The sequence below is a fragment of the Alosa alosa genome, chromosome 3 (assembly GCF_017589495.1).
Source record: "Alosa alosa isolate M-15738 ecotype Scorff River chromosome 3, AALO_Geno_1.1, whole genome shotgun sequence".
In the NCBI taxonomy this organism is placed as follows: domain Eukaryota; kingdom Metazoa; phylum Chordata; class Actinopteri; order Clupeiformes; family Clupeidae; genus Alosa; species Alosa alosa.
The window spans coordinates 20446242-20461021 of NC_063191.1; positions in this window are offsets into that span (position 1 = coordinate 20446242).

Consider the following 14780-nt stretch of genomic DNA (forward strand, 5'->3'; position numbering starts at 1 on the left):
GAACATCAAAATGAAACCCTTTTTTGTTTGTGTGTTGTGTCTCAGCTGTCACATGGGCTTTAAAGGCCCACTGCACAGGTTGAATCCTGAGAGGAACCAATGTGATGTTTTATTGATTCTTCTTGCAGTGTCTAGAGACAATGAAGAGATTGAGTATTTCATTGAGGCTCTCTTTGTGATTTTGCTCAGAGCGAGAAGCTGATGTTAAAGGCATCTTGGTGAGTCCCAGCTCGCACATTAACAGATGCTCACAGATGGCTAAACCTGAGATGCTGGAGCAAATCCAGTCTCAGGAACCAGAGAGAATTCTTCCTGCGTTGCTTGTTACTCTCTGCTTGGGCTTGGAGGGGTACTGGGTTGGTTCACACTGCTATAGCTGTTGCTATGCATAGGTATTGGTGATTATATTCATTACTTGCCAGATAAAAATATACTTATAATTCCATCAACCCCTGGTACATTGTGGTGTATTGAAGTGTATCGGAGTGATCTCCACTGTCATACAATGTATGTGCATGGTCATATGGCATAAATCAATGATCTGCTTGTAGCGGGTGTATGTATTAGAAGTCATGTGATACACTATGCATGAGTATTAACTATCAGTATGTTAACAAGCCACATATGGATCTGTTTGAATACACAAATACTAGTTGTTGAGTATGTCAGCACCCTATGGTCAGCACATCCTCTTTAACCTGTTCAATATTAGTTGAGTTAGTTTGGTGCTATTTATTCAGCAGCACACGTTCACTGTGCTCATTATGGTGTTGCACATGAGGACCAATCAAAATTATAATAGAAGTGATTGGATCTCCTCACAGTTACCGTAGCGACAACTGGGCTTCTGACATTTATCAGCATATGCACAGCCAACTTGACCTGTCACAGAGCAAATCCATTTGGGGCGTGCTACTGACCTTTTTGACCGCAGCCATTTGTCATGACTGGAATTAAAATGACAAGACTTCCTCTTTGTCATCACCTGCAACAGCCCATTGAGAAGCTCAGCTATAGCAGCAGGAATACAAATGATGTCAGAACTGACTTATTATTATGATTCCAATGTGTTAGAGCACAGGCTCTAGGTCGTAGAGGAACTGGACAGAATCTTCCTGAAATGAAGGGTTGTCCCTTTTTTATATACTTGTGTTTTACACAGGTAGGAATCTTCCGATAAGAGCTGAAGAGCCTCTTCTTTCTGATTAACAAAATATATTATTATGTAGTCACACTCACATGATGGAGCTATTGATCACATGGAGCTCCTTATCTCTCCTCTTTGTGTGAAGAAAACCAGCATAGTTTGGGAGACATGCTGTGGAAATCTAAGGTGAAGAGAGATGATTGCAGTCATGGTTTTCAGACTTCATAGTTGATAGTTTGCCTTTTGTGTCTAAATATTTGGCTAAATATAAGTACACTGCTTGGCAACACAACTTGCATTGATGCCATGGCAACTCAGATTGGAACTGAAGTTTATGTGTGTATTATTGGATGTTAACCAGTCAGAGAGCTGTGTTGCATAAACAAAATTTGCACACCATTGCACTAATGATGAATCCAGTAGGCAGCTGTAGCTTAGCCTAGTTGTTAGCTTGCCTGTGTCCCATCCCATCCGGTATTGCAGAATAAAGTCCAGTGAGGGACTGAGGAAAAGTAGGTTATGTTTGGCTCCTCTGAGTGAGGCTTGCTCTTTTCCACCATCTGCTGTGGTGTTTCACAGGTCAGTATCCCAAGTTGTATTGTAGTATTTTTCTCATGCAATGCAGAAGTCTTAACATTATTGTTTGAATGACATGTCACAGAGTATATTGATTCCTATATTCATTTAAGATAGTTTACCTACACTGTTAGCAATTTGTTTGCAATCTGCACAGATCAACTGTGATGTGCACAATAAACTACTGGATGAATAATCTACAGCACATTACTGTAAATCGCAGCAGCAGTACCCTATAGAACTGCTTTTCTATATTACTGTGATTCACACCTGCACTATAGGGAAAAACAAATACCTGGGTCACAAACATCATCAAAGTCTAATAAAACTAATGCAAAAGGATAATGATGCCCATCATGACACCCACTAAATGTAAATGTAGGCAGCATGCTTTGAATAGCTGAGTAGTTAGCTTGATTTGCCGTGAAGGTCTTGCATGGGTTCAAGTCTAGCTTTACTCTCAAGCAAGGTTAGTCTATGTTGGAAAAGAGTCTTCAAAAGCAATTGTAACCTGAACTAACTTATTCTCACAAGTGATTATACACAAGCTAGCTAGAAACATCCCATTACTAAAATAAGAAGTCAACATAAGCCTGATAATGTGCCACTGGATCCCCCTCTGGTTACCCAACACATTTGCAGTTAAATGTTTCTACAGTAGTCTGATTATTCCTGTCATTAGTTTTTCTAGTAACTAGTCACTGATCAATAGCTGGCAGTATGTCACTGACAGCTGCATACAGTGCAGTGTGTATGTATTGTAATGTATATTAAAAGTAACATAATGTGCACTTTTTAGTACATTGCTAAGCTCTAAATACTGCCAGTAAAATGTATTTTTCATGTCTATTGTTTTTACAGAATTTTTATGTTACTGTGACCACAGAATGTATTGCTTGGAATGTATTACTGTAAGTTACTGGCCAATAGATTCATTTCATTCATTCATTCATTCATTCATTCATTCATTCATTCATTCATTCATTGTAGATTTCACAGGAAAGTTTTAAAAGTGCACAGAGATACTATAGTTTTGGATTCTTTGGGCAGATATGGACAGCCAAACATTAGCACATTTCGAACCATCACACCACAATAGTTGTAGTTTGGGTAATATAACTATCAGCCATCATAACTATCATTGTTGATGTCTCCCCTCACAAAAGATGAATCCAGTGGGTAAAATAATATTTTAAGCCCTGGTAGACACTTCCAGAGGTTAAAGCATGGAGGTAAATCAATGTTTTGTCTTTCTGCTTCAGTTGTAGTCTGAGCACGTGAAAACAGCCAAGCAAAGAGACAAAGAGAAGACAATTAATCGAGAAGAGACAGAAAAGTGCTTGGAGTGCTCTTGAGCGACACTTCGCGTGGGGAAAAAAATCTTGTGTCTGATTTTTTTTTTTCTCTGTTGCCGTTTGCCCAAGATGAATGGGCTTTTCAGATTTAAGAAAGTGCATGGTTGAAATACAAAGAGGGGCTCATCTATCAGGACTGAATAGCTGTGTGCTGCTGTGGAGGGTGGAGGGGTGGGGGCTGCTGGGGAGGGGGGGGGGGGGGGAGCTGTAGGCCTCTGATTAGACCCTGGGCCAGCTACTCTTAGGGTCTGCCGCGCAAAACATCAATCCTCTCTTTTCTGCCTCCAAAGCCTTTGAACTGCAGGAGACAATTTCTTCACTGTAAGCTCTGTTTTAGACATTCTCTCAGAGACTTGCTAACATCCGCATATGTTATTGAACATTTCATGCCACTCTTCAAATGTTCAAGGCAGATTTTATCAGAGGAAAAGGGAAAAAATGTGATGTGAAGTATATGTGAACATTGTGCCAAGATTCTGACTAGTCTCATTTCTAAAACATGAAGTACCAGCCCATGAAAAATAATACGCAACTATATACAAACCCTTACATATGAAATAAAGACAGTTTCATACACAAACACACACTATCGGCCTAGGAGAGATTGAGGACACAATGAAAAAGACAAAAAGAGAGAGAGAGTAAAAAAGAGAGAAGAAATTGAATCCCTTCTAAATATTGTAAAATTCTGCCTGACTCAAAAAATTCACTAGCACATTTGACTTTCACACAGCGCCGTTTTAACGGAACTCATAGAGAATCAAAAGGTATTGGAAAGCACACTGTGAAGGCTTCTTACAGCTCCACAGTGAAGAAATGCCACATTAGTTTTTTATGTACACTCAGAATAAAAAATGTCCACTGAAAAGCAAACAAAAACACTCTATGGTCCAATAAATGTCATCCTAACATTAAATCAAACTGACACATCTCTTTAAGGAAGAGGCCATTCAAAATTAACATGATTATTTAGACGTGCGATAGAAGAGCTGCAATCTTTGACTAAACCAAGACAGTTATGATCCCCATGTCTGTCTAAAATGATTATGCTTCATGTCAGTCTTTGTAAATGTTCAATCAACCTTAATTGCTTTTAATTTACAGTGTTGCTGCATACAAATGCTTTGTAATGCCACTGGCCTCGCTCCACTGTTGTTGCAGCAATGATGTTACTAATGTCTCTCTGTTCTAAGACACCAGCACACAATAATTAGTTAAATAAACAACATCGCTATTGTTTAAGTAAGTAAACAAACAGTGAAGTCAGCTTTGATTATACAACAACTAGCATAAAATGTACAACTTCCAGTAGGTTTGTGGCAGGCGGTTGGTGAAACGCATGCATGTCCAAGGACGCAAACACACACACACACACAGACAAACACACGCACACACACTTTTTTTTCAGGTCATGGTTGCTGATAAACTCTTTACAGGCCTGACAGTGAGTGATGTAAATGCATTCAACAGAAACCACTCATGCATCCCAGCAAGCACTGACTAGCACCTTGGACAGCTGTCAGTCTCTCCTATGTCTTAACTTGACGTCGCCCAATTTGCTCAGCTTTGTTTTATCACTTATTATTCATGTATTTGGATTATAGAAAAACTGTGTTCGCCTGACCTTCACACTGTGAATATGATAGCAAAACATTCTATTGATCCCATATGGATGTTTTTTTGTTTTTCCTTGAAATGCAAAATCTGCAGGATTCGCTGTACTAAACCTTGAAATCCACTGAATAAACCCAATGTTTATTCAATTGCACTTCAGTTCAAACCCCTTAATCTCTCTTCATTTATCCAAATGCAAAACACATTCAGTCAAGGAGAATGCCTCGACCTCCAATATGGTGATCTGTTTTTTTTTTTTTCCCCACTGCCCTTCATCCAGAACGCATGGGCTGCTTGGGGTTTTTCATCTCAACCCATGAGAATGATGATATGTGAGCCACTAAGCCCCTGAACCAATGGGTTTAACGTTAGAGGCGAGATGGAGGGACGGCACACACGCCAGACCAGAACGTGTCAGAAGCTCGACCAAGACGTGTGAAGGAGCAGAGTGCGCGAGCGAGGGGGCTGGCGGCTCAATCGCTGGCGGCCTCTGGCTGTCTCAACCGCGCATTCACAGTTCACAGCGCTCGCCGCGCCGCACCGCACCACGTCGTGCCGCCACGCAGCCAGCAGAGGTCCCGGGGTGCTGGGCTGTTGGAGCCAGCCCTCGCTGAGGATCGCCACAGTCTTGCAGTGCTGCTAATGGAAGAGGAAAAGCATTATGACAGGCCAATGAAGAATTCATTCGAAATATATTTTCCAGTCACAGGTCCTCTGTGAGTTCCCTCAGTGGATGAGGGAATGTTAGGTAAAGGGTAGACATGAGTGCACAGGCAACATGGGTTAAGGCTTGCAACACCACCTTTTATAGTACAAACAAACACAATACAAAATAACCTCTTGCAACACCACCTTTTATAGTACAAATAAACACAATACAAAATAACCTCTTGCAACACCACCTTTTATAGTACAAATAAACACAATACACAATAACAGCTGTTACATTCTGCATTGTTATAAGATTTTCACACATCTGTGAGGGCATCTGAAAAAAAAAGAAATCCTCCTACTCACACACCATTGTTTATGTTGCTTGACTGAACATATTGACTGGAGTTGTCATGAAAACGTTATTCAGACAAACCTAAGTGTTAAGCATGTAGACATTTTTGTCTAGTGGAAGCGATGAAATCGATTAAGCATAAAGCACTGGGGATTTCATCACAGAAACGCGTTGCTCTTCTTGCCACGTGTTGCGTGAGCACAAAACTCTCCTCCTCTACATTGAGTGAAGTCGTGTGAAGCATGAAAATGGAGAAATTCACTGTACGGGCCGTGCTGGAAAATGATCATAATGCTCAGGTAGCCCGTGAGTCTCTCACTCACTTCGCTAGATTGAAAATACAATCATCCTTGAAGAGGGAATTGCAGCTGAAGGTAGAGAAAGGAGGGCAAACGGAGGGAGGGGTGGAGGGTGGGAGCGCAGTGGTGTAGAACGAGGGAACGAGGGAGAAGCGGCGCTGGAGGAATGATGAGGCCTGACAGAACAGCCCTCCCTCGGTTTGCTGTTGACAGCTCCAACCACATTGATACCAGCGCTCAGCGATGATGGAGGCTAAGAAATGAAGTTGCTTTGTAGCCCTCTATCATTAAGGCCACACTCCCGCTATAGCCAGAACACATTTGCAGGATAAGCAGAAGTGAAGGAGAAAGCTTGGCTGCTTGGGCCATGTGGCGTATGTGCTTTTAAGCCCAAAATATCAGCCATGTGAGTGTTACTGGTATCTTCCAATGGTCATGTTCCATGAAAAGAATCTTTCCTAGAGAGAGGTTCCTAGAGAGGTTCTACAAGTGAATAACACTTTCACCACATCGAGTGGAACTGGTGTTTCATGTGTGAATCATCACGTGTCTATTTCATTGTTGGCCAGCCTTGCTATTTTTGTAGTATGTAAGGAGGATGTATGTTAGGTTTAGTTTTTCATGTCAGACACAATACAGAAAAAGGTGAATGAGAAAAGCCTTTGTAAAGCCTGACATTTGAGCATGCTCCAAAGTGCTCTGAACTACTTAAAATATTAAAGTACAAGATCTCTTAGCAGACACAAAGCAGTGTTGCCAGTGTGTCCTTGAATATATTCATAGGGACTGGCTGATAGGAGCTCTGCTGATAGCAGGTGCATGTGTTTATAAATGATAGATTGAACAGGGGAAGAGGGCTGCAGGTTGACAGTTGCAGAGATGAATACAGGCTGTGATGCTTTTACTGGTGATTTCTGCCTTTCCTTTTTGCACTGAAAAGGTAATGGCAAGCATGCCTGGTCAAGACTCTCATTCAGAGAGTTAGTTCTTTAATTTGTATGAAATATGCATTATGTTTTCAAAGAGGGTCGATTCAATTCAATTCAAGTCTTTCTAGTCACTGTATTACATAATACACAGTTAATTTACCCCAACATACCTCCCCTGCCTAACCAAAGCAACATTTCCAGGAATTAACCATAGTTCACTCAAGGCAACCATGATCCATCTCACCTCCTGAGAGGAAGCAAGCTGACATTGTGACCTGTGCCTCATTGTCTTGTATTATATGGTTCAAATTCTTGTGTGACAGGAACAAAGACAGTGGATCATGTGAAAGGCGTAAACTACAGTAAAACAAACGAACGCGGGGTTGGAGGGGGGTGTGAGTGCCCCCAGCAGGACACTGCTATGATTGTTCTGACAATCCAACCGGGGAAAAACACCTTCTGTCCCAGAGTTTCTCTCAGCGCATGGAAATGAGCTTCTGCAATTCACTTCATCCACGCTGCTTAAATACCTTCTGGCATAGAGTGCCACTGAAGGGTCTGTTGACAAACCTCTCTCCAGATCACTGTTTAGTTATTTAAGACGTGTGTGTGTGTGTGCGCCATAATTGTGAGGCATGAGCATTGTACAGGGAAAGTGAGAGTGGAGAGGAGGCAGCCTGCTTCATGTTATTTTCCGTTAGACTAACATATTCAAGGACAAAGATCATCTGGGATGAAAATTATGATAATTTAAACCTTGGTTGCCCAATGTCACTGAACTTGCTGAGCCGTAAGAACCAGATCCCAGGCACCATATGAAATGAAATCCATACTTTAAAAATCAGTTGACTTATTTGGCCTTGACACTGAGCAGACATGGAGATTACACAATGGGAGAACAGAGAAACTCTTAATCTGAGAATTAGCCAGATTTGGTACAGAGCCCTTTTGGAGGAAGATCTCTTAAACTGTTTGCCAGTGCCACATTTTATCTGTTCTTACGTCCTCAAAGATCAGATAGGAGCTTTGTTCTTTTCCAGACAAGAAAAATAAAGTCTCTTCCGAATCCCTTTCGAGATGACTGCCCCATAACAGTGGAGGGATCTGATTAACCTGTGCACACCAGGACAATTCCTGTTTACTCCGTGACTCAGCTCTGTAATGGAGATTGCTATCCGTCGGCGTGCCGTGGCCAGAGGAACATTATCTGCACCTCAGGATTGGAACAGATTGCCATCCGTTTCACTCCCCCCTGAACCACATTCATCCCGGGGCCCAAAAAATGGTGAACCTGGATTTATTTCTGTCAATATATTTATCTATTAGATTGGGAGTTCAGACAGATATATCTATCTATATTTTGAATGTGCAACACTTATGATCATCAGAAATAAATATTGAAATCTATACAATATTGTATGTCAATATTGACTTAATTATCACAGACCAACACATACAGTATTAACACCAAAGAGTAGTAAAGGAGTGCGTGTCCGAGCAGGTGGAGAGAAGACTCAGGTGGAAATCCAAGTGCCAATTACGACTTTTTAATTACAATTTACTGGTAGGCTACCGGCAGGTTTAAGTGACGAACAATTAACAAACAAAAACTGGACAAACAGAAAACAAAGATTAGGACAATGCCCACGCTTCTAGGACAATGCCCACGCTTCTAGGCCCCTGTTATAAACAACAGTACTTACGTCTTCTCTCGTCAGAGACGCATCTCCCTACTAAATTAAATAGCACTGGTCACAATTCAATTAACATCTTGAAACAAATATTTCATCTCTTAGAAACCCTTGCGCAGCACAATACTCAGATTTTCTTGTGCATTAAAAAAAAAAAACTGCGCTTCCAAAAGAAAACAATGAAAAGAAAAGTTTGCCACAAAAACCCCTGCGCTAATGAGCGCTTCCCTACGGGAGCCTGCCCCAAACATTGAAAAAGGTCTTGCCGTCTGCAAACCGGCTTGCCCCCTGTACACGGAAGGCCGCCATGAAGACTGGTGAGAACATTTGCTAGTACAGCATTAACATACAATGACAAATTTAAGAAGTTACCTTGAAGATGTTATGTGCGCACTTGCAACCCCCAAACTGCGTTGATGTCACGCTATGCAAACAAATACCTTTTAGCACTCACTCTTACCGATAACAAATATTCCATTCCTAATTCCCTTCACCACGCATCCAAACATTCAGCCCTCTGTACATACATACATTCATTCACATACTATTGGCTTGGTACAAATTACATTGTCCACAATCATGCCAATCATCCCCCCAGATCATATTAATGTAAAATGTCTCGTTTTGTTTGAATGTTGAGTCTTATTGTCCATACCGTGTCGGGAGATGTCAGATCAAGTGACAGGCGCACTGCGCTCTGTCACAAGCACCCAGCACCAAAAAGATTACATGTTCACTGATTTAGATGCTTTGAAGCAAAGGATTAAAGGTACAAAATATATTCACACAACACACCTCAGAGCTTGACATGCAGGGGGTTGTTTGGGAACAAAGGATAGTGCATTTAAAATGGGTTGCCCTCTCACTACTGCCATCTACTGCCCAAACCCGTTCTTATATGTTTTTTTCTTTGAGTGAGATCACTCAAATCATGGTCATTGTGCAGCACACAAAAACACTGCCGCCATTTCTTCCTCACACGTAGAAGTGATTTGTTTGTTTTGTTGTGTGGTTGTGTACTGACGGGTGGCCTGCCAATATGGAGCTGTCAGGTCTGAGCTGTCCACAAGCTAGCAAGGTGCCGAGAGAGAGAGCAGTACAGCCACCCCAGAACTGAGCCAAATCAATCTTCTTGTCAATTACGGACTATTCACATCAATTGCTGATAGTATTCAAGGGGAAATGACTGCAATCAAGCATAAAATATTTAAGCCATTCAGCACCGCTGTTGGAGTTTTGCATAGGAGAATGGAGGGAAAAAAGAAAGAATATATACCTCAAGATCAAAGGAAAGTAGAATTTGAGATTTCTTACATATGCAAATGACCTCTTATAATAAGAGACACTCTCACCTTGCCTTCCTGCCTGCCTGTACACCACTAGTAATACTTCATCAGAAGGAGAAGGGCTCGTATGGCACACACTACAGACAGCTACAGCACATTCATCTGTCCTCCTCATGAGCTTTAGTGTAAACCCAAGACTTGTTTACATTTGGCCAATATGCAACAAATATGTGGCCTCTCAGGGAGAAAATCACATACTGTATGCTCTAAATTTTAACAAATAAATATTAACATGTGCATGTAGCTTACCTGCATCAGTTGTATTTACTGAGATTGCTAACTTATTTTGTATTTTCAAGGTTTCTACTGTTATCATTGAGGCAAATGAATAGCGAGTGAAACCATGGCGTATAATAACATAGTTAATATAACTGGATTGAAACATCATTATGAATGCTTTACACACTGAGTATAAAGCATGCCCCACTTGCATACTCACACTTACTTGCATAAACACAGACTTGTTCCAAGTGTTCTTGTTTGAGTGGAGGCAACATGAAATTGTTCCAGTTTCCCTCTTTGGCCTGCATAGTGACTCAAATGTGTGGCAGGAAAACTGGATTTAATTTTAGATGTTGATCAGGCAGGGGCCAATTCTTTGAAAAGCCAGAGATTTGAGGACTGCCAAAATCAACAGCTTGACTAATTGATTCCTACACAAAGCTTTCAGGCATTGAAAAAACAGGGGATGGATTTAGTTCTTTTTTAAATCAATACATATGAAGACTGTTGTCATTGTTTGAACTGATTGATACTCGGTCCTTGAATAGTGCTGAATGACTGCATGCTGTAATAGTTTTATCAATATTACAGTAATTTGGGTGACATGCTGGGTGATCTGTGGCCTGTAGATGGCGCTGTCTCCTGAGATTCAGCCAGAATGCCTGAAACCTTCAATTGGTCAGGCAAAACAAACCCCAGAGACACAACACTGCACCAAAGACAGTATCTTGACAATCTCATTGACTTTGGTACGTACAGATTTACCCAAGTCAGTACAGCAAAACACTTGTGCAGTTGCCAGTCAGATGTGTTTATGCATGTCATGCCTGCTGAACGACAATGTAATCTGTTTCTTGCTCATGTGTTTTTTTACCCTAATGGGCAGTCTGTTCTGTAAGGGACACAATTCAGGAAGAGAAGCGCTTGGAGATGGAACGGTTCAAACCATACTGGGAGTCTGGGGGTGGCAGAGAATCAAGCAGGCATGATTTATCTCTACATGCAAATGTGTCTTTTGATCTTGCTGTGTTTCTCACAGACCTAATACAAAAGTACAACAAACTTCTGTCCTTCTCAGTGCCAAAACAGACTGGGTTGGGAGTGGGGGTGGGGGGTATGGCTATCACATACATTCCAAATGTGCATCTATAGCACATGAGACTGCACTGGATTCAAGCATGATAAACCCACTGAGAGCCAATTACAGGCATTCTGTTTACGATTCAACTGCATCCTAATAGACTAATTAATATTTCATGAAAAGATGAATAACATGATCTTTGTGAAATATGTCATGCATTTCATTACATTTAATTTCATTAGTTGGTCTTTGCTTAGCAAATCTTTTTCCATTTTCCCCCGACACTGATATATGGCATGCAAATAACTTAATATTCCAATTTTGGATCAGCAGAAACCACACATGGATTTTCCTAGACATTGATGCACACATTTGAACACTGGGGGAACACACATGCAGACAGGCAGACACACACACAGACATGCACATGCACACACACACACACACACACACACACACACACACACACACACACACACACAGTTGTCTAAGTACACACACACAAGCACGCACACACATACAGGCATACAGGCACACACACACACACACACACACACACACACACACACACACTAATTAGGTAAAAAGCCTTTGTCTACAATAGGCCAATGTTTGTGCTAAGACATGGAGTGGGATGTGGGTAGCATTAAGGTGTTACAGTAATACCACTGAGAGCCCAGATTGGTCTGATTATCTGTCACCTGCCCATCTGCTCCCCAACATGCTAGCCGCTTGACACAAAGCCAAACAGTTCCTCAAGGGTGGGGGCCTCATCTGACTGTTAGACATCTCAAATCCCAAATTAAATGCCACCTCGTAGCATGTGGCATATGACCCCTGTTTACCTCACAACTGACACGTACACTGCTGCTTTTGAGTTAACATAGGGTCAATGTAAGGGAGACGAAGGTCCCTGAGGACAGATAGAAAGCAAGAGACAGTTCATGATGGCAAAGACAGGATGACTAGAAATAGACATTTACAGTAAGACATTTGACAACATACTGAGTTCCTCATGATCACCACTAGGGCATTGCATGAGCACAATGAGAAGAATGCGGATGCATGATTTCATAATGTAAACACATTTCTCACATATGTAATAATGTTGAGTTGGTCTTTGTTGGTATTTGTTTTTAGACTAAATGAATGTTAAAGTAGTCATACCCATTTTGTCAACAAGTGGTAGACAATTTTAAAATCAGAGCCCATTTTCATAGCAGAACACCTATACACAGTATATTTTGCAAAGCACTTTGGTCAAAACTATCCATTTATTAATAAAGCCCTATTTTGTTTAGTCATATGATCTGATTCTGCTTGAAATGATTCTGATCATTTACACACTACTGTGCTCAATACAGAACACTTTTGACATTGCTGCTTCTCTTAGGATATAGTGCAGGGTTAAGAAGAAGATATTGACCAAACTCAACAGACAGGGCCAGGCCTGCACAGTGAGGATCAGTGATCACTCAAAACATCTATCCATGCTCACTGATCACTCAATACATCTATCCATTTTCAAATGTTACATTTTGCACTGGGATAGAATTTACTGCAGTGAAACATTTGTGGAAACAAAACATTTTTTATAAGTATATATACTCTTTTGATCCTGTGAGGGAAATCTGGTCTCTGCATTTATCCCAATCTGTGAATTAGTGAAACACACTCAGCACACAGTGAACATACAGTGAGGTGAAGCACACACTAATCCCGGAGCAGTGAGCCTGCAAAAACAGCGGCGTTTGGGGAGCAGTGAGGGGTTAGGTGCCCTGCTACTGGTCGGGGTTCGAACCAGCAACCCTCCGGTTACAAGTCCGACGCTAACCAGTAGGCCACGGCAGCCCCCCAATCCCAGATTTAGACACCCAGCCTGCTGGGCGTGTGTTTGGAATCTCAGCCTCACTTCATGATGGTGTCTGGATAATCACCAGAGCGACAACCACTTTATGTTTACCACGGCCTACATTTCTATATTGATAACAATGCAGACTATCTTGCTAGAAAACAAAAGTCACAAAAATTTTTTGTTTGCTGATGCTTTTTTATCCTTTCACAGATCCTGCACCATTTTGGTCAAATGGCTCAACCAATTTTTTACATCATAGTCAATCAATGTTGCTTGAATCTAGTTTGATATGAAAAATTGGTCCTAGTTTTCTCTGTTCACATATCTTCCAGGTCTACCTCAATCTTCATCTCAAGCTTCATCTTCCTCACCCAACCCATTTCCCTCTACAGGTCCCCTGCATTGCAACATGACTTTACAGAGTATGAATGTGGGTCATGAAGAATAGTGAAGTGTGTGAACATAGCCTCTTCTTGAGAAGAGAGCACATCACCTCTTCTTGTGAAATGTATAAAAATACAATTTCAAGAGAGCTGATGAATGTTTGTCTACCAAGTCCTCTTGTCTTTAATTGCTGAAAAAGATCTCATTAGTTCAACAGATGGTGTGTCTTGTTAGCACACAGTAATGCTCTTATGGCCACCATGCGCCTTAATCAATTTGTGATCTGGTTTAATCACCACACTTAAGTGGCAATCAAGCATCACCCCATTCCATTTCAATTCAATTCATTTTGAGTCTGAAATAAACATTTTCTGCTGCAGTGGTTGTGTAAATTACTATAAGTGCAAGTTATTCAATTGTTGCTGCTTTGATTAGTTTATTTATAAACCTAGTCAACAGAGGTGTGTATAAAAGCTATCTGTACACATTTATTTGTCAAGGGTAGTGTCTAAATATCTTTTCCTGATGCAGCTTGAAATGTAGTCTTCATAATTTGTGAAGCCTATGTGTACTTTTGCACGTGTTTGTGTGCTCAAGTTGATATCAAAATAAGACTATGGTACCTGCCTCCGAGATAAGACGATAAGATGCCACGTAAGCCTCTCAGAAACTCAGAGGTTTGCCTGGAAATCCTCTTACAAGCAAACAACTCATGTGGTCTAATTGTTTAGCATTATCCATCAAACTACTACATACAAGCCCGAAAATCCTGGATTTAGACACCCAGCCTGCTGGGCGTGTGTTTGGAATCTCAGCCTCACTTCATGATGGTGTCTGGATAATCACCAGAGCGACAACCACTTTATGTTTACCACGGCGTACATTTCTATATGGATAACAATGCAGAATATCTTGCTAGAAAACAAAAGGCTCATTTTTGTTTGCTGATGCTTTTTTTAATTTCATGATTGGTCAAAGATGAAGGAACAGTTTCAAAACAAGCTTAGAAAGCCCCCCCTTGTCACTGTCTTTCACAGAGGCCGACTGAAGTGACAGAACTGTAATTGCTGATAACAGATCTGACTGTCTGCTCACACTTATCTTTAATGAATCAAACAGTTTTTATCATTAATAAACTAGCTAAAGATTCAAGCGCTCTGTATGGACTGTTTAGTGTAATCTCCAATCACTGTCCATTTTACAGAGTATTTATTTTCTATGGAGGAACATTAGAAAACAAAGATTAGATTTCCATATAAAACCTCACCAGTCTCT